The 22281-nt window shown below is 42.5% G+C and overlaps 1 protein-coding gene across 7 annotated transcripts in view; it reads right to left on the bottom strand.

Moving 5' to 3' along the window:
• The window catches only part of lingo1a (leucine rich repeat and Ig domain containing 1a), a 174731-nt gene that overhangs the window by 55158 nt on the left and 97292 nt on the right, over nucleotides 1–22281 (bottom strand). For 3 of the 7 annotated variants that reach the window (XM_061284260.1, XM_061284259.1, XM_061284258.1), the window contains 2 exons: nucleotides 20713–20884; nucleotides 6178–6374 (listed from right to left, as the gene is read on the bottom strand). The gene's annotated coding sequence lies outside the window, so the exon portion shown is untranslated. The remainder of the gene's footprint in view (nucleotides 1–6177; nucleotides 6375–20712; nucleotides 20885–22281) is intronic. The other 4 variants (XM_061284261.1, XM_061284263.1, XM_061284262.1 and 1 more) reach the window with 4 other exon arrangements.

The following is a 22281-nucleotide window of genomic DNA, read 5'->3' as shown; positions in this document are numbered from 1 at the left end:
CTATTCGTTTTCTAGCGACGAGTCACAAGCACATGTGGACAATGTTAGCTTGCCTGGGCAAGAAGAAGAATGGACTTTAATCATTTAAAGCGCAGTATTAGTATTAGTGAAAGTTACCAGGATCGGATTGATAGTAAATGTGAAAAAGCTCAAGCTAGCAAAATGTAGGGTCCCCACCTTGGCCCTATTTTTTGCTTTGAAGAGGCAAGATAAACGTTGACCAAGTGATAAAGATTTGTCAGCGGCTGACTGACTGAAAGAACGAAATCCGACAACAGAGAGAAACAAAGTTCTGAGCATGTCGCTAATGATGGCCGTTCTTCTGTGTTGATGATGAAAGAGCGGCCCAAAAACTCGGCAGCTGCTTTTTGTTTACGAGGAGAAGACGATGTGTCACGTTGCTTACACGGCGAGATGCACACCTAGTAAAAAAAAAAAACGACAAGCTGACAAGGCAACTTTTCCAGGATTAGCTTCAAAATGAAAGCGGTAGTCCGGCGCTGGTATAAAAAGATTTTTTAAAAAGAGGAGATCCCGCTCGCACCTCGCCCTCATTACTCCTGTCGAGGAAACGGCATAAATAAAGTGAGGCAGGCGCGACGGCGACTCGCCTCCCTCGACCTGTTCCCGTGAGTTTGACCTCTTCGCCTGGCGTTTTAATCATCGGCAATATGTGAGCCATACATATTTATAAAGGCCTCATTATGCCATCAGTCAAGCTAATCATTATGGGGCCCATTAGAGGCCTTTTTGGGCGCAGCGCTGACTTTCAATGACAAAGAATAAAGCAAGCAGCTCGGCTGACTTTAAACAAAGGTGTTGTGAAGAGCAATAAAGCATCGCCGCGCCTTATTACCCCCACAGGACATTAAAGATTCTTTTCTGCCGCGGGTCGTCAGTTTTATACTGCCGGCAAAAGTCGAAACGTAACTACTTCGTCAGGGCGCCATCTTGTGGTGAACAGAAAACTAAGAACAGGCGGATATTTGTTCACTGCTAAAGTCTATTAAAGCATCATGAAACGGCTTTGCTAACATTCCTAGTCACACATGCTCGTGTTGTTTACGCAACGTTGTGTTACATAAATGCAGAAAAACAAATGTAGAATAAATAAATACATAGTGACTAATAAAGAAATAAACAATAAATAAAAAGCAAGTTGCCACTAACTTCATCTCGAGCTCTTCATTTGTAAAATTCACTTTTGCAACAGCTTTCGAAATGTACTCGCCGCATTTAAAAGTCACTCCCCATAATTGCGGTTGGCTTTGCTTTAATCCAGATATATGAGGATTACCTTTGTCAAAAACAATAATGTAGTTGAGTTTTAATGCAAATCCGCTCTTGGTCTTTATTTGCACTTAAAAAAAAAAAAAGGACGGGAGGAAAAGAGAGATCGTACGTAAAAACATTACAGAACAGATGCGGCAAAGAATGAGCAGCAAGTGTTTGGAGCGTCGCGGATTTCATGTTTCATTAATCCCGCCGTCCATTTTTCATAGCGCTCGTCCTCGTTAAGGTTGAGAGTGTTTTATTTCATTTACATAAAAAATATCAACAAGGTTGTTAGGGGAAACGCTCTTGAGGGTCATAATCCCTTAAAAGATTTTGGGGAATCACAACTCGAGTGTCCATCAAGCGTGCTTAGCGACGGCCCAGAAAAATTCCAAGAAACAAAAAGCACGACAAACAAATAATGTGTTTTACATGATTTGAAATTTAAAGTGATGGAGTTACATAATGTGTTTTTTTGCATTCATTTTGAGCAACTTCTCTCCTCTCAACCGCGGCTGTCTTATGTAAATCGCTTGTTTTGCCGTGTCTGTACAGAAACTGTCAACATATTGAATTGAATATCCTTCTTTTATATGCATTTGTAAAAGGACATACATTTCCTGATGAATTAAGCTTTTGTGTAGCTTTGTGGTCCGGCAGACAATAATTTGATTGTGTCCCAATGCCGAGTGAGGGTTTCAACAACATTATTATTATTGACATTTTGTTTTGTTGCTTTTGTTGGCCAATGTGTTTGAGCTACAGTGTACATGTGTATGTGTGTGTGTGTGTGTGTGTGTGTGTGTGTGTGTGTGTGTGTGTGTGTGGTGGTGGTGGTGGTGGGGGGTTGCACAAAACGAAAGAACACATTCTATGCTTAACATTTGCATCACAATCGCTGGCCTTTCGTTGACATTTAATATAGCCGCGGAATTATAATCAGCCCAAATAACGAGATGAGAAATACCAAGTGTGTCAGTAAAAGGTTCCGACGAGTCGCAAAAAAAACCAACGCCGAACGGCTACTATCACTTATGCGTTGTCTAAATGTGACTAATGCACACTGTATGGCCATAATATTAGGGACACTGGGCTCCATAGTATATAGAGCTCAAATGTGGTCTAACTGACATCATTTCTCACATAAATTAGTTGAAAATGCAGCTTTAATGAAATTCTCGATTACGATTCGGTTAGCGGGAATAATTACGTGTCATATCAGACCCTCCGAAAAAAACAATAATGTTGAAATATTATGGGCTACTATCTGCAATTGAATTATGCAAAGACACGACTGTGCCTTTGGTTGACATAAAATAAAATTAATGTAATTTCCAATTGTATCGTGGATTTTTTTAAGCTGTGCATTGCCTTTGAAATTCTCAATCTTCCTTTGAGCAAATTCTGCTCCCTTATTGGCTAGTGGTAGCCGGCCAATCACAGTGAGCCTGAGTGTCTCCACCGGTCTTATTAGTTCAACGCGGCAACTTTTATGGATGGCGTCAACGCCGGCTGCGACAATTTGATTTGGCAGAAGAGCATTTCATGAGCGCAAACAAAACGTTGTGTTGCCATAGTAACAGAAATGGACAGGAACAGCCTGTGTGATGGCGGCCATGCTTATGCATGATACGACTTCCTTTGGCCTATCAGAGCCAAAAAGAGACGACTACTTAAAAAACAAAAACAAAATAATTGACAACATCGTTTTATAGTGTTAGCCTGATTTGACGATTGCAAATTGTGGCTGATCGTGACTTTCAGCTGCATCATGACAGCATTTGGGGGGCACATTGGCAGGCTGCTCAGGACAATATGGCTAACGTGACAATAAATGGACAATAATGCTAAAAAGAACAGCCTGACGAACACGCCATCCTGATCACCAGCTGGCATCAGCTGTCCTATTTGGGTGATAACGTCCGAGTCGTCCATTACGGAGAAAAATGATGGCTCCCGCTTTGCAATCGCGCCAGTCAAACTCGAAGAGGCGGAGTTGGTTAGGGGAGGATGGGTTGGTGGTGGGGGGCAAAAACTCTCAGATGAGCACCGGTATCCAAAAGTAAATGGAGACAGATGGAGGGACAGGCGTGTTTAGACAAGCCGTTCTCTTATCGCCTTCGGAAAGACGAGGCGTTCGCTTGTCATCGCCGTGTACAAATTAGCGCTCGCTAACCCCAAAGGAGATGGCAGTCAGAGAGTCAGCTGCATGTCGATGTGACGCGCCGTGTCGCTTTCATCACAAACGGATCAACGAGACAAATATCTACTCCCTCAGCGCCACGTGCGATTTATAGAGTGGTTTTAAAAATGAGAATTTTTCCCGAAATCAAGCCTCACTTGACAGGGAATTCATTCTGAACGGCTTGTTGGCACCAATGAGGCTTTTCATTTGACGGGCCTTGGCACCGCCGCTCACCACAGGGACGAGCTTGATTAGCGTTAGGGCGATGGAGTCGAGCGGTGGCGGGGTCGTTAGACGAGCGCGGATTGCCGCGCTTGCAGCTAGCGCAGCATTCTGCGGGCAAATAATGTTGGCATAGAAAATCGATGGCAAAAAAAAGGCAAAATATAAAAATGTAAAAGGCATTTAAAAATAGAAAAAAATCTTTTAGCTACAAACATCGGGTAGCGGCCCACTTGGCTACTAATAATCACTAACTCCGCCCCCTTCCAAAAAAATATCGGTCAAATCAAAGCTATTTTGTTGCTACCAGTTTTTGTCAATTGTAGGTTTGGTCTTGAACGTCAGCTCTACAATTCACGAGGGATTACTGACGAGAATTTATGAGGTGATAACATTTTGAAAGGCAAAACAGTATTTATGGGCCCAAATCTATTATGTCATTTATTGCATATAATAAATAATCTTAAGAGCATTTTGATGGCAAATTATGGTGCCTTGATTTTCATTATTTCCTACGAGTGACAACAAAATTGTTGTTTTAAAACATCACCTTTACGGCAAATGATTACGATAGCCATCGCGACTTAATTTTGATGAGAATTTAACGGTGGTTCATGTCCGTTTCGGGTCTTCCGATTTGAATGCAAGCAAAAGATCAACTCCCCCGCAGTGTTGCGATCTCGTCCGACAGGTGGGAGGGATTGAGCTGGATTATCTGGCCTGGGAACGCCAGGAAGTTGACTCCCGGGACCGTACGCCGGGTGTAGCTGGGAACACCTGGGTTACGCAACTCCCTCCGGCGCAACCTCGGCCCAATTCCATGAGAAAACGGATGAAGGGATTATGGGCCCAGCTCAAAGAGGCAACTCAAGCAACGAAATGGGATGAATATAGGAAATAATAATAGCAATGTGGTGAACGTCAAGGTTAACGTGGGGGGGGATATTGCGAGAACTGATTTTTTTTTTTTTTTTTTTTTATCCTCCAGAAGAATGTCCAGTTCGTCATCTGCTAGAAACTGATTAAAATGCAAATTCCACAGAAAGGTTTTTGTCTGTGTGGAACCTAGAACAACGAGTTCTATTGTGAAATATACCTTTTCCATATTTGCATAATAATGAATTCAGCACAGCCGCACAGTATGTTTTAAAAAAAAAAAAGAAGGCCAACAGGCTGGCAAAAGAAAAATGTAAGATACGAACATATTTGAATTTCCTCGGTTTTGAGAATGTGCATCGAGCAGCTTGGGGCACAAATGTAGCATATTGGGAGGCCAACCAATTTAGATTTTGCGTTCGATGAAAAGCATATAAGTGATGAGATCTCAGTCAAGTTGAGATCAGATTGAACTTTTAAAGGCCGCAGATTGCATCTGCAGACAGGTTCAAGCGCCACTTAACTTCTTGCCGTCAAATACCAAACTACCTTCACAGACCGGCACATGAAACTCAAACGCTCGATACTTAACTGCTCAATTATAAGCAAAGCTCGCGAGTAGAAAAAGCTGATATTTATTCGATTTATTAGACGTCTAACGATCGTCATACTGAGGGGGCCACCTCGACTTTCCACTGAAAAAGGTAAAAAATATAGACGTCAAATATTAACTGGGTTGGCAGTGAATGAGTTCATGAGTTCAAAGCAAACACGGTGAAGCGGCTTTTAGCTATTGTGCCGTAAGAAAGTCATCCCCAAGTGGAAATGAAAGTGGAAATTAGTTACACATTCTTTTATTTCACGACGGCCATTCGTGCGCACGGACACACAGACACGACCCCCCCCCCCCCCACACACACACACAAGTAGGCAAAAAGGCTTTTGATTTGAAAGGTCTCCGTTTATTTTCGTCAAAGACGCCCACAATCTAGCGGGATCAGAAGTGAGTGAATAATCCTTCTGCTCCCCCGGCGCACGTTTGTTTGTTTGTGCCGAGGCTTTGCTTGGAAAAAAAATCAAGAAATAAACAAAAAAAACATCACAGCTACCCCCTTTTGCTTCGCTATCTCGCAAACGTTTGATTTAGGACGATTAAATTTAGCGCTTGGCAACAAAATCAATGCATTTAATGATATTGTTAATGGGCTTAAGGTTTGATACTGACACCAATGAAACAAATCATGTAATAACTAGCAATTGGCATTTCCATCAAATTGCTCCTCTCCGAGTCTTTATTTTTATGTCCACCATATTTCCACAACTCATGGGCCTGATTTTAATAGATGCTGTGTATTAAATACTGAATTACCCTAATGCATCATCCACCAAATAAATAAATGCCTTTATCCAAATACACAGCTCTCAGTAATCTTTAACAGGTTTTGCCTATTGTCCTATCGTCTTCAGTAATTGACATTTTTATTCAATTGAAAAATGTAATTTTCAACCAAGGTGATGAATGGAACTTGTCACAACCAGAGACGGAGTAAAACCTTTCAAACCTTTAAAAAACAAAACAAAAAAGAAAGCGCATGCAGTATTCATCAAGTGAAATGTACCTTTGAGCAGCAGGAAGGAAGTGCTGGGTCGACGGCGTGGCGAAGAGCAGCGGTTAGTGACCCGAATGGCACGTTTGGAGTCTGGCGGGTCGAGTCGGGCTTCAGAGTGTATTAAGAGTCGGCCGACTGCCCGCGGGAGGACTTGGCGACCCGACACACTTCCTCAACCATAAAGTGTGCCGTCAGCACCTGGCCTGCTGGAAATAATGTAAAGTGAATTTTGGGACAAAATAATGCGAGTGTTTGTGACATGTGCTGCTGATTTGGTTAGCTCAAGTCCAGCGCAAAGTCTAACTGGGCGTGCCGGTATGGTTGGAAAGGGGCGTTTGCGCCATTGCGGGTGTGAACACAGTCAAATTATTTCCCAGCCAATGGAAGCAGCTCCCCTCATTCCCTTTTTAATTCAACCCGGAGACAGAAATAGAATTCAAGAAGCTCAGTGGAATCTAGGTTTTGATTTCTTCCACGCAGGAGAATGCATCCTTTTTGCTTAGCGGGAAATAGATCTGACTGTCATCCACATAGCAGTGAAAGAAAAAAGCCAGCGGCAGCAAATGCAACAAAACCAGCAGGGGTCTTAAAATTGAACCCTGTGGAGTGCCATACAGCAGACTCCACTGAAGTCCTGCCAGCCCAATCGGATCCAAATCACTCTGGAGCGCTACCGCTAATGCCCACCTGGTGCTGGAAACAAGCCAACAGAATTTTGTAGGGTCCACCAGCATCTTCAGTGCCATTAGCCAGGATCCATTCACAGTATCTTAAAACCTGATTTGGAGCAACTACTCTAATATTCTCACACAATTCTATGAATGCTATTTCTGTCCAAGAGGCAAACGTCTACTCCGCCATAGGCTAAATGGCAACGCAATATTTAGCCGTCTGACTCAGCAGCAGCGTGCTTTGGAAGTTGCAAAATGGCCTGCTGGGCAACATCTGCCAGCTATGCAAGGCATTGACTCGAGTGCGGCAAAGTGAAGGACTTAGATGAGAGAGTACACGGTGGTCAAAACACGGCGTCCGTATGCGACATCATGGTTCTGTTCAAAAATTGCGTTCCTAAAATTGCTAAACGCCCTCAAATGGGGACTTTCATATTTAATCCTGCTTCTATCTTTGCTGTTGTGCGCTATGGCAGGGGTGGGCAACCTACGGCTCGTGGGCCCCTGACTCTACACCCGCAAACAAAAAAGGTTTTATTGAATTAAGTCGACTTTACATCTACTTCAAATGTATCTGGGCCTAGAGGATTTTATTTTGTGTAACCAGGCCCTTGTGAAGGATATTAAAACTTCCTAATGGTCCAGGGGGCGCTACTGAGCTCCTCCATGGATTTTAGAAATACTCCAAAACACATGCCTAGCTATTAATTACCATGAGCCGTTTTCCGTTAATTGTTTTTTTTCGTCAGTCTCTTCTTTTAGAGCTTTGCAAGGCTTGATGGCTTTCTTGGTCTCCGGGTTTGTGGCTCCGCCCAGAAAGCAAAGTTTAACAAGCGGTCACCTCGCATGAACCCGTGTCGCCACGCACTTTGATTCAGGACGGGGGGCTGTGGTGTCTAATTGAACGGCGTTCCTCGCTAATCTAGCGCGCTTGTTTTCCTTCCAGCCTCCATAATTAATTGGCCTTGATGAGCATGGAGATGCTGGTAATTGGGCGATTAGGGATCCCTTAGACTTCATGTTTTAACATGGGGATGAAACGCAGCATTTTAATGCATTTTATTGGAATGCTGAGTGTGTGAAGTGCTTTGAGTTGGGAAAATAATTTGATTTACTCTGACATTTCAGTATTATTTTTACGACGTTAAAAAAAAAAAAAAAACATTTTTGTGATCTGTTTTTAATTATTTCTGGTCAAGCCTGTCAGTCATTCTGCGAGAATTAGAAGTCGTCAACAATTGTAAATGTCTGAATGTTTTTCTTGCACGTTTCTTCTTGGTCTTCAAGTGAGTGGTTCATTGAGACACATGGTACTGAAAACGTTGCTTTTTAACATTTGGCAACATTTTTCGACAGTCGCTCTGTGATTGGTCAAGCAGATTTGGCATGGTAACATTGAAGGTGACTGGACGTCACAAGAGAACACAAGCTAATATTAGCTTAGCCTGTCAAGCTCCTTTTGTCTTTGTCCAATTAGTCACATAGTTACAAACACAATCTAATTAGGAGAGCTGGATTCAATTCGCCCGTCCAAAGTTCAACAGAGGAGGACTAAAGCGGTCAACAGGGGGAGGTGGGGGGGGGGGGGCAAAGTGTGAGGTAACCAGAAGCTGCACAGCCAACACACACCAATTAATGAATCTGTCCACGGGGGCCTGCAGAGGACGACGGACAGATGGCGCAAGTCGCAGTGCGTCACGTGGTGATGGCGCAGCCTCCGTGCGCGGAGGTTCCGACCCGCTGCCAGCGGGTCCCCGTTGAGATTTAGCACGCCGAGATGAGCGATTAATCAGTGTGAGCCGGACTACGCGAGTAAGCAATTCACTTGCCGGCGAGCGCTGCAAAAACCCGCTGACGAAGCAAATGTGCGGCCATGACATCATTTATCTTGCCGCTCATTTGAGTCGCTGCCTACAAACGTCTTAATAGACACTTTGCAGAGGACGGCGCCTCCGTAGGCTGGAGCAACCCACTGAGGAAAAATAAACAACCGTTCGACCATTTTCTATACTCGTGAGGGTCAAAGGTGAGCTGGAGCCAGAAGTTGGGCTACGCCTTAAACTCTTTGTCAACCAATCACAGAGCACATATTGATAAACAGTATTCCATGAATTTATTTAATTTATTATAGTTTATATTATATTATTTATTTATTTAATAATTTCTAAGGATACGGCGCATGTAAAACATTATTTCAAAATGGTGATTTTGACTTACGACGTTCTCTGATCAGAATGAGATTGTTTAAAAAAAACGTGCCTGGCCGAGCTTATCTGGGATCCTTGCTGTTCCAAATCATGGCAAGAATATTCCAAAACATATATTTATACCCGTTCTATTCGCCAAAACGACAAATATGTAAAGCAAAAATAAGACTTCAAAGCCAGAAATCGAGGAATAAAAACTTTTTTTTTTTAAATAATCCGTCTATTGGTTTCCATAGCACCAAGGAGCATATTGTGCTCAAGAGCCTTTAACTTACTTTTTTTAGCCTCCATAGGTGTGATGGTTCAGAGGCAAAATCCTCGTTGGACTACATACAGCCTTGACCGGGTTAACGAGCTGAAGAAAAAAAAAAAAACTCCACCTTCGCATTTGCTGGAGCAAGTATTATCATCATGTTATGTTTTGTTATATGTGTAAGGAGACTAAAGCCTGGCTGCCAAAAGCTTAAAGCGTTCCTATTATGACACATTATATACATTTATGGGCTCCACTTCAGGACGGCGTCGTGCAACATAAAAGGCAAAGTAGGGCCCTAAAGGCTTAATTGTCAATTTCATGGAGGCCATTAGCGGACCGGGGTCATGCAACATATAATAAAGAGGAATCATAAAGAATGAACTATTGCCGACATTGATTAAGGATCCCACGTGGAACAGATTTTAAATCATAGTTTAAAAAAAAAGTGAGTTTATTTTGTAATAGGGTCAAGTAAACTGCAATAATATGTAAAAATAGGAAAATGTATTCCTTCAAATAAAAAAATAAGACTAAATATGTAAAATACTGTAGTCACATTCATAATAATGGCAAACAATTAATTGATATAAATCTAAATCTTCTTAAAATAAAAAAAGTAAAATACTGTAGTCACATTCATAGTATTTAGCAAACAATTAATTGATATAAATTTATATATTTTGCCTTAAATACAAAATGCATAAAAAGCATTTAAAGCGCAAAGCAAAACTACCAAGCCTTATTCATTACCATTATTATTTTTTTAAACTCTATAGGCGGCGTCCTCAAAGTAGAGGGACAAGGATGGGCCATGTGAAGGTCACCGTGTGGCCTCCTAATAGGTAAAGTACTCCCGAGGGTCCCGCTGGATAAGTGCGCTGTTCTAGAAGAGCGAGTTCCTACAATGAAGCAATTTAGAATTACGCTGGTGGCTCAGTGCGGGAAGAAAAGCATGGAGGAAGCCATTTTGACCCAAAAAGTAATTTTGAGCTTTCTTGCTGCGTCGGTGCTGGGACTTATTTGACCTTATTGGACTCCTAAGTATTTTCTATCCGATGATTAAAATCAACACGACCAAAATCACAGCGGAAAAGCAATCAACCACCTCTGGAGTATCAAAAGCAAAATAAATGGTGAAGGATGTTGATTTTGAACTAAAACCACACACACACACACACACAGACACACACACACACAAAAAGAGTATTTCTAAAGACTTTTGTAACCCAAGTGTCACTTCATTTCCAAACATTTAGCATCACCATTTAGCATGTGAGGTGTCGGAATGGAAATTTCCATCTACCTTCAACCCTGCCAAAAAATATTTACAAGCTCACTTGTATTCCGCCTTCAGCGTTTGCTATATTTGTTAAGGTAAAAAAAAAAAAATGGGCCTCTGGCTCAGGGAATCACAACAAACATAAATAAGGCGATAAATAATCAACCTTGAGCTCGCTTTAAAGCCACGGATATAAAAAATGAGGCGTGGACCTCCACAAAAACTGCGGTGACCATGTGATCGATATTTACCTTGCCAAATGAACCGAAACAAATAAATACGGGCAACGTATACGAGCGTGCCGATGTTCCGCCAAGACTCGGATTTAGGAATGTGAGCGAAGCGGCGTATTGTCTCAACCTTGCGATGCCGTCTTGAATAATAACTCTCAATTTGAAGAGCGGCTCATGTAATGCAGATTCGGCATTGAGAACAAACCCCGTTGATGAACGTATGAGAACAAATGGCTTCGATGAGATGCAGAGAAGTCGAGATTGGGGGGGGTTGAGCTTTTTGCACGGCAAGACGGCTCGTCACGGCTGTAATCAAAATGGCTTTGTGCTGCCCCAGGTACGCTTTGTGTTAGCATGGCGGACGCCATCATGAAGTGAGCTGCCCATAATTGCATGTTAGCAGCCTCCACTTGAAAAATCTGAAAAATATAGCCACGAAAAATAAAAGGCATTTTTGTAGATTTTCAAGACTACCTGGGCTCCCAAACTTTTTTTTTTTTTAAACTAATTAATGGCTTTTCAATGAGGACACATCTGACAAAGAAGTTGGACTATTTCAAGGCAACATTTTCGGCAACAGAAATGGCACAAACACACATCTAATCCTTCTTTCCTTGTGACACGAAAGCCACCTGGAGATCCATTCAGACACAGCGTAGGCGTTCCGAACATAAATTCCAGGAGCGGTATTGCGAGTGAGCCACAATTATTCCGTCCTTGAAGAGAGAGTGTTCCTTACCCCCGCAAAGAGAATAAGAATTGCTGAATTCCCATCAGGTGGCCGAGTCTTTGGCCACAAAATGGATTATCTGTCAAGAGCCGGTTTGTTGGCCGGCTGGATGCTGCACGGGCGATAACGTTTGTCTTTGTCTCGCAGGAACACCTTGCTAGCGAGCCGTGAGTGCTTCAAAAACCGACGGAGGGAAAATTCCATATTTAAGGCCGTCATTAGCCGCCGCCGCCGCATCTTGGCCCGCCCGGCATTCCCACGGCGGGTTGAGTTTGGATACAGCATGACAGATGAACGGGAAAGCTGCTTAGGGAAGGCAGGGAGAAGGATCTCCAAGCCGCCATGCCCATATTGGACGGGCGGAGGAGATTCCAGCGACTGTTTGGCATCAGCGCAGCCCGCTTTGGTGCGGCGGGAGCGCCGCGCCGAGCCAGGTGGTCGTCGCTTGGCAGAGCCGATACAGTCGAAGCCTCTTTGGACGAGGCTGACAAAAAGGTCTTGATGAGAGGAAATGTTATGTCTCTACTGGAATTTTGAGCAGAAGGTAATCATCGAAACAACTTGGGCCACTGGGAATGCAGAATTAAAATCAAATATTTGGGAAAAACATTTTTGCTTACATGTTACGGACCAAAATAGTAATTGAATCATAATTTTTAGTGTCGAAAATAAATAAATGTTGATGAAATTGTTTTTGAATCCGATTAATCAACAAAATAATTGAAAAATTAATTTGTCATTCAAATAATCGTTGGTCGCAACTCTACTGACGCGAGACTATATTTTTGGATGAATTTTCACTTTTATTCCCTAAATTTGAAAACGTATACCCTTTACGCTCTTCATTGACAAAACAGGCTTTATAACCGCCACTTACCGGTTTCATTTTTTGTAAAATGAACTTCACTTGTGATTTTTTTTTTTAAATCATTCAAATCTAAAAGATGTTTTTTTTTTTGTCACTTTACAGTGGCTTGAAGTTTCCGGTCATGAATCAATATGTACAGGTGAAGAGATTTAGCAAGACAGCTAATTTTCAAAACCTGTCTCAAACCTCTCCATATTTTATGCCTTCAAATTAAAATCAATCCCTTAAGATTTGGATGAGACTGGTGGAAAGTGACAAGAACACAAAGCCACTTGACTGACATTTTATGTTGAATATTTGGGGACAAGTCTGTGAAGAAACCATTTCCATGGTGATAGGAAATCAGGTTTAAACAAATCGCCATCAGTAATTCATCTCATTTAGTGTTTTCTCAATATTTAATGGATAATCTGGCGCTGCCAGACCAGCGTGCACCTCAATAAAAACGCTTCCCAACCAGCAGGAGAGAAAGATAATAACCAGGAAAGAGTCGCCCTTTATTTTGCCCGCGCTAGTCCTTCGCATTAGCACCAAAAAGCTGGACCACTGGTTCGAGAGCCGCCGAGATTTATCTCAGGCGGAGCTGCAACACTTACTTTGCTGGCCCGCTGAGACAAAAAGATCTTAATAATTTAATACGGCCGGGAAGAGCTCCCCCGAGCTTGGACCGAATGTACGGCTTGTAAAAAAAAAAACTTGCCAGCTTCTGTTTTATAATATACAGGTGTGATACTTGAGATACAACTGATTATTTTAGTGAAGGTGCTCACAACTCAAATTTTCGCTTCACTTCAATGGATTGTGCTCCTTCTTCTAGTGGATGCATTCTACACTGAGATGACGGGTAAAAATATTTGTTCTTTGCAGAGGATTAAGAATATATGTCTGACTATTATATTACATTTATTTATTATATTTTATGTTATAATATATGATATTATATTCCCTGTCTACATGTGTTGCTTCACTCTGTGTTCACGTCAGCTTCCGATAATGCAACAAAAAAACTAAGCATTAGGTCAAAGATATGCGGTTACGGATATGATAAGGTGAGAACTGAGAACGGGAAAAAAAAGCGGTCATGGTGTTAAACAGCGTTAATTGTCGTAATTTGCAAAACATCATTTCACTCTTCAAAATTGTTTACTTTGTTTTTTCCCCAACATGTTTTTTTCCCCCAACCATTAAAATGTCATTTGAAGGTTCAATGACAGGGTGGACACTAATGGTTTGGCGTCAAACGTATAGTGCCCGTAATAAACGGTTATCACGAGCTAACTCCATCATCAAGTGCCATTAGTTAGCCCAGCATCAAGTTAAAGTACGTGTGTAATGGGAGCAACATTTCGGGAACAGCCAAGAAGCTAACTTCAATGCTAACTCCGGGAAATGTTTTTAAGGCCGCAATCTGTCAGCGGACCCGGCGAGCGGTCCCAACAGGACCGGCAGGGGGTTTGACTTCCTCTATTTACTCATCAGAGGACACGTCAATGACGAGAAGTCGTCGCCACGCAAGCTACGGAGCGTGCTTCGGCAATCAATCAATCAGCCGGGACCTTTTGGACGGGCAAAGAAATCAAGAAAATGCGATGTTACAATCGGTAAATGAGACGTTGTCTGACACGGCGGGACTAAAAAAAATAAATAAAGTGGTGCCAAGTCGATGCCGTACCTCGGGCCACGTGCAACGGTCGACTTGCTACACAATTGACGCTCGCTCAATGTGTGTTCGTGGCTGCATAGATGAATTTTGTAATTATGCGGTGAAATATCAATATCGTAATATAGCGCTATCGCTCACAGTTCTCAATCGATACCTTGAAGCTGGAATAATAGCAAACAAAGAAAGCAACTGTCATTTTCATTAATCAATGTCATCGCGGTCAAGGAGCTAACTTTTTTATGATAATAACAATAAATAAATAAATCTGGAAAATTAGAAAACAAAGAAAGCAACTGTAATTTCAATTATTCATATCATCCCGGTCAAGTAGATAACGTTTCTTACAATAAAAATATAAATATAAATAAATAAATAAATAAACCAAATGGCAGATCGTTAGCTTAGTAGCAGAATCTCTTTGGTTATTTTGAACTTACTATTAATGACGTAACGCCACGGAATTTAATCGCGGACGTGGAAAAGCCCAACGTTTTCCCGCAATTCCCAAAGGCCACGAAGCCCTCGTGCGTAATCATCAAGTGTAACAATTTATCCAATATCAAAAGTAAATAGCTCCGGGGCGATGCCAGGTCATCTCTGGATATCGGCGGACGCTTGATTTGGCCTTAATGGAAACGAGTTACCAAGTCAATTGTCCCGCTATCAAACCCCATGAAGCAGAATTTGGGAACATCCCGGACGGCAGGAGTGAAACTGCCAACCTCCAAATGGTTGTTTATTAGGAGCATGGCGGAGAGCGCCGGACGGCTTCCCGCTGCGGACTGCGTGAAACCAAATTCAACGAGAGAGACTCAAGTTCCCGAATGGGTCGGTTTGCTGTCGCTGCGGGGTTCCGCCGGCGGAGAGAGTTCCCACCTGCAATGTCAGGTTGATTACACAGCGGGAGGAGCGCAGCTTATTGATCACATTTGCCATTGTTGACTAGCCGAGTCTTCCGAATCACAACTCAGCTACTATGAAGTGGTTGGGCTCAATCGACTGCAGCCTGCACAGCAAGCTCAAGTTCTTTTTTTGCTTTCAGGGAGAAACTCACAGGCTGCATTAGCAGGAGAGAAGCAGAAGGTGTGTGACTTCTTACACTTTTCAGATCCATTTAAGGCGTTTGTCGCACTATGCGGTTGGCCAAGGATGTTTGTTTCATTGGAAGACGCTTCACTAGTTTGTGTTAACCATCTTTTTGGCTGTCAAGAATAGAAATAAGCCTTGTCATCTAAACCAATTATTGTGAATTTACATAACCCTTCAGAAATAAGGCCAGATGACTTTGTATTAATAAAGCAAAATTGACTTTTGCGTCTTGTAAATTCAGAGGCGAGGAGAACTGACATCTCAAGTTGACTGTTTATTACCTGCAGGCTGCTTCGTAATTGGAGCGAGTCCCTTCTCGGGTTCTCTGGGCTTTCATTTCTCTGACTAGAGGGGAAACCAGAGGCGTGGAAGAATGGAGCCGGGTCAGACTAATGCTTGGTTGGGGGATTTGCGAGGGGGGGTCGGAGAACATCCAGAAGGCATCATTACCTGCACACACAACCTCCAGCGTAGTATTGACGCCTGATTTGGTGCAGTGGAGAGTTTTCACGCTGGTAACTTTTCCTTCTCATGTATTTGGAAATTGAATGGAGATTGTTTTTTGAGATAAAAAAATAAAATGAAAAAATAGTGAGGTAAAATGATCGAGTTGTTTTGTGAGGTAAAAAAATAAATAAAATACAAAATATTGAGGTAAAATGATCAAGTTGTTTTTTGAGGTAAAAACTAAATAAATCAAATAAAAACGAAAACTATTGAGGTAAAATGATCAAGTTGTTTGCTGAGGTAAAAAATAAATGAATAGAATAAAAATGAAACTTTCTGAGGTAAAATGATCAAGACTCTCGTACAATAGCACACATGCAACATTCTATTCATCTTGACGGCTCAGGGTTGAGACGACGCAATCGTTTTAAGTGAAACGTCTTTTTTTTTCCGCCATGCTGCCTCAGCTTCCTTGTCGCAAATATGGAAAAGCAAACACGCTCGCAAAACAAGAAAAAGGACATACTGGGCAAATAAAGTTATCGCTCTTTCAGCAAAGTCACAGTTGGAAGTCTCAACACTGCACAAGTGTCTTAAAGGAGAACATCAATGCAGAGCTGACAACACCAGTTCAGTACGGTCCGCGCAAAAAGCGGAGCACTACTTGGCACATCGCAAAGGACAAAATATTTTTTCTTGAAAGCAGCCTGAACCCGTGTGACAAAAACATTAGCGTTGGTGCACTTGACTTTTAAAAAGTCAGCACAAAAAATAAATAAAAAACTTGACAGCAATGGCAGCAGGACACGGTTGTTTGATTCTGTTTTCCAGCTGCCAACTAACAAACGACCTTTTTTCCGAACAGCCACAAGCTTCAATCTGTTTTTCTTGTTACGATGACAGCCAAGCCAATAAATTGAATCAAAGAGGCATCCATGTTGAGCAAGACATTCTGCTAATATGTGCGTGGGGAGTTGAGGAATATTTTATATCATTCTTTCAGAAAAATGGAAACACAAATAATGGGAAGCAGTGCTGAGTCAGCAGAAATGAAGATGAAGATGTGGAGGTTGGGTTGGGTCGGGTCGGGATGGATGGATGGATGGATGGATGGATGGATGGATGGATGGATGGATGGATGGATGGATGGATGGATGGATGGATGGATGGATGGATGGATGGATGGATGGATGGATGGATGGATGGATGGATGGATGGATGGATGGACATACAGACTGATGGACGGAGATGGTGATGATCATCATCCAGATGGAGCAGCCAGGCAAGAAATCGAAAGGAAGACCAAAGAAAAGATTGACAGATGTAATGAGAAGTTGTGTGTGTTGCGCCGTAGTGGGCGTGAACACAGCTGACTTGTTTCCTCTAAAGTCGAGCCTACTTTTAGCCACCAATTTTTCAGGTAACCCGGGGTCTTGCCCAACGTGGTCTCCCAAATCCGCAAACACGCTAAAATAGACTTACCCAGGGACGAAAATCAAGCTGCGACAGGTTTTCTAGCCTTGAGTCCTAATGGCACTTAAAGCTAATGCCTTGTTTTGGTTTAAATGGCAATAAAGAGACCGACTAAGTCGAAATGACTGCGGTCAAAAGAAGTCAGCTCATACCGAGAGAGAATTGACAGCAGTTCAAAATAAATGTGTGACTAATGACTCGCCGAAAGGAAACGACATGAGCTGGTCAGCTTGCATACTGAGCAGCTAATGGCAAGTCATCATCAAACGCGGCTGATTCTTTAAAGGCCCCCCCGTTTCGTCTCGCCGGGCTCCTCAGAGGACACACGGCCGAAGGACACGTCGAGACTGCAACGTTGATGATCGATCCGAGGCCTTTGACTCGGGATTCGCGGTCGACGCGGTGGGCGGTCGTCACACATTGTCACATTCCGGACCGGGATTGATTTGTAATTACTCAAGTCGGATCATGGTGACGTCATGACGGCAGAGAGCAATGTATTGTCCTAAAAATATTTGAATATGTGAATTTTGTGCACCCGGCAACATCATTTGAGTTAGCGACCGGAATGAGAACAAACACTCGGCTGTAAACACACCGAACGAGGTAGCAGGTTGTGTTCAGGGCGGGCTTTGATTTCCACACTAATCATGTGTGAGCATTTTTTTCCACGGTGGAGCCCCAGTCTGAGTTGGCCCACATAAGCGCTAAGCCTCATTAGCCACAGCCTGAAATCCTGCGAGGGTCTGCATGGGAAGGCGCCGCGCCGCACAACACGACAACATTTCCGACTGCACGGTGGTGGACCCGGTTGTGCATTTAATTGGAAGCTTCCCATTTCCTTGAAATATATCGTTTTCCAACTTCCACCTACTGTTTCTTATTCACCCCCAATAATATGGAGGCAGCAGGCCAGAACTGTTGCCGTCTTAGAAGCTGAGGGTGAAGATATTGGTTGATTGAGATCACGTCACTAAGATAAAGCTTTGAAAGGAATACACAAGATTCTAAACTGCTGTGATGAAACAAAATCGCAAAGAGATGCCAGAAATGTCCTAATGTTTTATCAATACAAATGCAAGTGTGTGTATGTGTGTGTACGTGTCCTTCAAGGGCGTTAAACTGGCACGTTTGCAACGCTTTGCCTCGCTCTATTTCTCGAGAACCAAACAACGGCGTGTCACAAGGCGTGGCGGCCGCAGGAGGCCATGTCATTTCAAAGAACAGCTGCCGCGCGTCGCTCGTCATATTTTCACCCGTGAAAATGTGCTCCGTGACACTCCCGGTGTGTGCCTGCAGGCTCGCTCGCACGTCCAAAGACAATCTATGGCAATAAAACGGCACGTTGACAGGAAAAATATGTCCCAAAAAATAAACCGCAAACGGGACTAACGTATGAATCAGTTCAGAGCCGTCGCTGTGTGTTGTACGCATGCTGAACGAGATTTACCGCATCTACATAGGTGGCCTACTAATAATAAAGTTCTCTTATTGATAAATAGTCGAACAGGACGAATGTCTTCCTCTAAACGAGGCAATGAAGCTATTTTAACAGGGGTAGCGAGTGCAGCAACCCGACCACGTGATATTCCTCGGTGGACTAAAAGTGCCGCTGATTGGCTTCATGAGTCCGTTTATGAGCCAGAACGAAGCGTCTTGTTGATCTCTTTTCTGAAAAATCCCCAAACTGTTTTAATCAGCTCCCAATTATGCAACCTCATGAATCTTAAACTGCTAGTCTCCCTGCGCGCCGCCGACAAAATTAGCATCGCTCGCTTTTAATCAGCTAACCGGCCCGACGACGTCCTGAGCGTGACGCACATTTATTTCGCCGTGCACGATGAAGAAATGTTTTGAAACCTCCAATGAATTAAAGGTGTGCAAACTTTTGTCTCCCGAGGGTCGCATAAAGAAAAATGCAAAGGCAAGGGCCACTGACCTTCTTCACCTTTAATTTAATTAACAGGCTAAAACTAAACCATCACTGTATTTTGTTCTTATATGTATAGAAAAGTGAAAAATATGGGAAATAAAATCACATAACAATAATGTAAAATATGTGTTATGTACTGCAAAGGGATTTTGAATCGGTTTTAAACAAGGGACGTGCCTACGACTCAACTCAAATAAAACATTTAGATATTAAAAAAAAAAAAAGACAGAGTTTATGTTTCCAAAGAGGCTCTGAAGCGAGGGCGTGTTAAAATATAATGTCCAGTCAGCATTTAGTGAAGGACCCACGCCGACCATCCGGCAGCAAAGAGTAAATTACTTAGCGGGGCCTCCATCTTTAATTGCGGAACAGCCGTCGCTCGTCTTTCGGCTGCTGAGGGGAAAGTGATTCATTATAATGAAGAATTTGTAGGCCTTACGCTTACGCACTTAAGTGCAATATATTTCTTTTGTCGGAACCGTTAGCCGCTCTTTCCGGACTTTGGAGCGTGATTAAAGCCTAGTCAGCAGGAGCCATTAATCTTCACATGTTGACAATGAATCTGTTTTTTTTTTCTCAACAATATGCTAGATGAGCGGCTACTATCGCGTGTTTAATATGAATTTGTGCACACATTGATAGAAGACTAATGGAGAGGAAAGTTAATCAGAACTGTGAAATCACTTCACAGCGGTGTGGATGAAGTAGAAGCGGCACATTTGTACCATTTTAACTGGCGGAAGATAATCGCAAGCATTCTAAAAGCACCTGTTAAAAACAAGCAAGAATGAATTACAACTTGATTGTTTATTTAATCAGAGTTTTGACTAGGTAAAGGCAAATTGGTCCACAAACAGTGAAGCTACACAGTTCGCAGCTCACGCATTCTGCTAACTAGCGAAAGGGGCTAATATGCTATTAGTGTGTCACAGCTAATGTGTGGAGGTTTGATGGGCTTCTCATTTTTGCCTTTGTCCGAATCTGATGATCATTCAGACTTTAATTTGAAAAATTATTTCTGGAAATATGTACATACATCTTCATGAAGCCAACTTTTTCAAAACCCACAGTATTTAGCAGTTAGCTTAGTGCTAACCACTGACGGGTAGCCCAAATTTACAGGGAAGAAAACCTGTGAGGCGTCACAGTGCAGGAATGATATCAAACAAAGAACTTCTGTAAGCAACCTGTTTGGTCGACTTGACATGAAATATTGATCGTAAGATGTCGGACAGGACGGGCAACACGAAACCCCTCAATACGAGCGAGCGTCAACAAATATGTCAGGCAGAGGCGTTTTAATTCAGAACGAGTAACACAAACAAAACCCAATTACCATCCAATTATCACACAGAAAGTCAGACATGGTGTCATGTGATCTTTTCTGCCGCTAACGCTTTTCTGGAGCTTGCATTACATGTTCTTATTGGAAAGGTGACCATCCACACCATGATGTGAAAAAAGCCATTTTGTTCGCAGTATGACATTCAAACGGACCATTCCCTCAATGTATTTTCGACGTCGAACAGCCTCATAATTCACAATGTTTACTCAGTACGTAGACGCTCAGTGTGAAAGTGACCTAGCAGAATGCACAATTACGTGCTAGCACGTTTCTCGCTGTTGTTGACGGAGGCCTCAATACGATTGCAAGGAAAGAGATACACGCAAGACAAATAAAAGTCTACTTTGTACCTCATGCGGGGGAAAGGAGAGGGGAAATTTTTTTTCAACGTAAACATCCCAGTCGGTGCAGCCACAGGGGGAATGTTTTCCTTCTGTCTTCTTTGTGCAGTGTTGCATGTGGCGGCTCATCTGTAACATCTTTGAAGTCTTTTTTTTTTGGACGTTCACAGTTCACATCCCGCTGCGGACAAAAATGTAAAAATAGTTCAATGTAAATGTTGCGCATCACAAATTGTGTGCAAAGCCGAGGCTAAATTTAACTTTCCCTGAGGGATTGTAACTGGTATAGTGATACGTAAGATATTTTTGGCGTATTTGTAACTGGTGTTGTAACTGGTATTGTGAGACCTAAAATATCTTTGGCAAATTTTGGCCTCCAGAAGAAGAAGAATTGGCAACAATATGGATTTGATCACAAAGATAATCCGTGAGATTTCCTCGCTGTTTACGCATGCGCACGCACGCGGGAGGAGCTGACAGTGCCACGTGTCGGTCGGTTCATGCGCACGCCTGTCACAAGCACTCCACACTCTCATCCGTAATCATCCGAGCGCCTTAATGGAAGCTCAGACAAGTGTGATTGTGTCGCATGCACGTGCATAGGCACATTCATCACCTTTAAGTAGTTGTTGCTGTTTAATAAACGGTGAAAAATGATTACCGGCGTGTGTTTTAGAATCTTTTCATGGAAAAATCAAATGCGCCGCCATTTTTCTTCCCCATTCATTTTTCATTATTTTTTTTATTTTGTGGCCTCATTACAGGGGGGGGGGGGGGGGGGGTTGAACTGTTCTGCAATTTTAGAATTGAGGGGAATAATCCACAGATCAAAATACATTATGGTAAGCAATGTTTGTCACTTTTGATTTTTTTAATAAGCCATTTTTAACAGTCACCTTGCGCAATACTCGAGGACTAAATCAATAGAAAGTCCGGAAAGTTGCAATGAGTTCAAATACGGAATTGCAACGTTGGCCTTAATAAATCTGTTCGATTAATGAGCATTTAACAAGGAGTAAGTGTAACCGTTGTACTAGGTTCATCTTGTTTTTTTCTTTTTCAATTACTTCTCTGGTTCTTCTATATCAAACAAATTTGTTTTAGGTTCATTTACCTGACATGTTTCGGTGGAATCTTCCGCCTTCATCAGATGATTCCGCCGAAACATGTCAGGTAAATGAACCTAAAACAAATTTGTTTGATATAGAAGAACCAGAGAAGTAAGTAAGTGTAACCATTTTCTATTTTTAGCGTTGTAAAAAGAAATCAAATGTTTTCATATTTGTTTGCAGTGCTGAAATGTTTGTACGCAATGTGACAAGGGAGCGAGACATAAGTTTTCATCTAGCGCCAAACAACGTTTACAAAGCGCTTTTTATCGGGGAAGGAGCGCCGAGCAAAAATAAAATAGATGAAATAAAAATGGGAACAAAGACGGCGCCGGTGCGGAACACCATTTGAGGACGTCGGCGGATTGCGTCTCTTCGGGAATTCTTACACACATTCGCAAGGTGAGCGTGGGACATTTCCTGAAAACCTCCCCACCCCTCCCCCAGGGGATCACACACATTTTTACAG

The sequence above is a fragment of the Syngnathus typhle genome, linkage group LG7 (assembly GCF_033458585.1).
Source record: "Syngnathus typhle isolate RoL2023-S1 ecotype Sweden linkage group LG7, RoL_Styp_1.0, whole genome shotgun sequence".
Classification (NCBI taxonomy): Eukaryota; Metazoa; Chordata; class Actinopteri; order Syngnathiformes; family Syngnathidae; genus Syngnathus; species Syngnathus typhle.
This window is presented reverse-complemented; position numbering and strand designations above follow the sequence as displayed.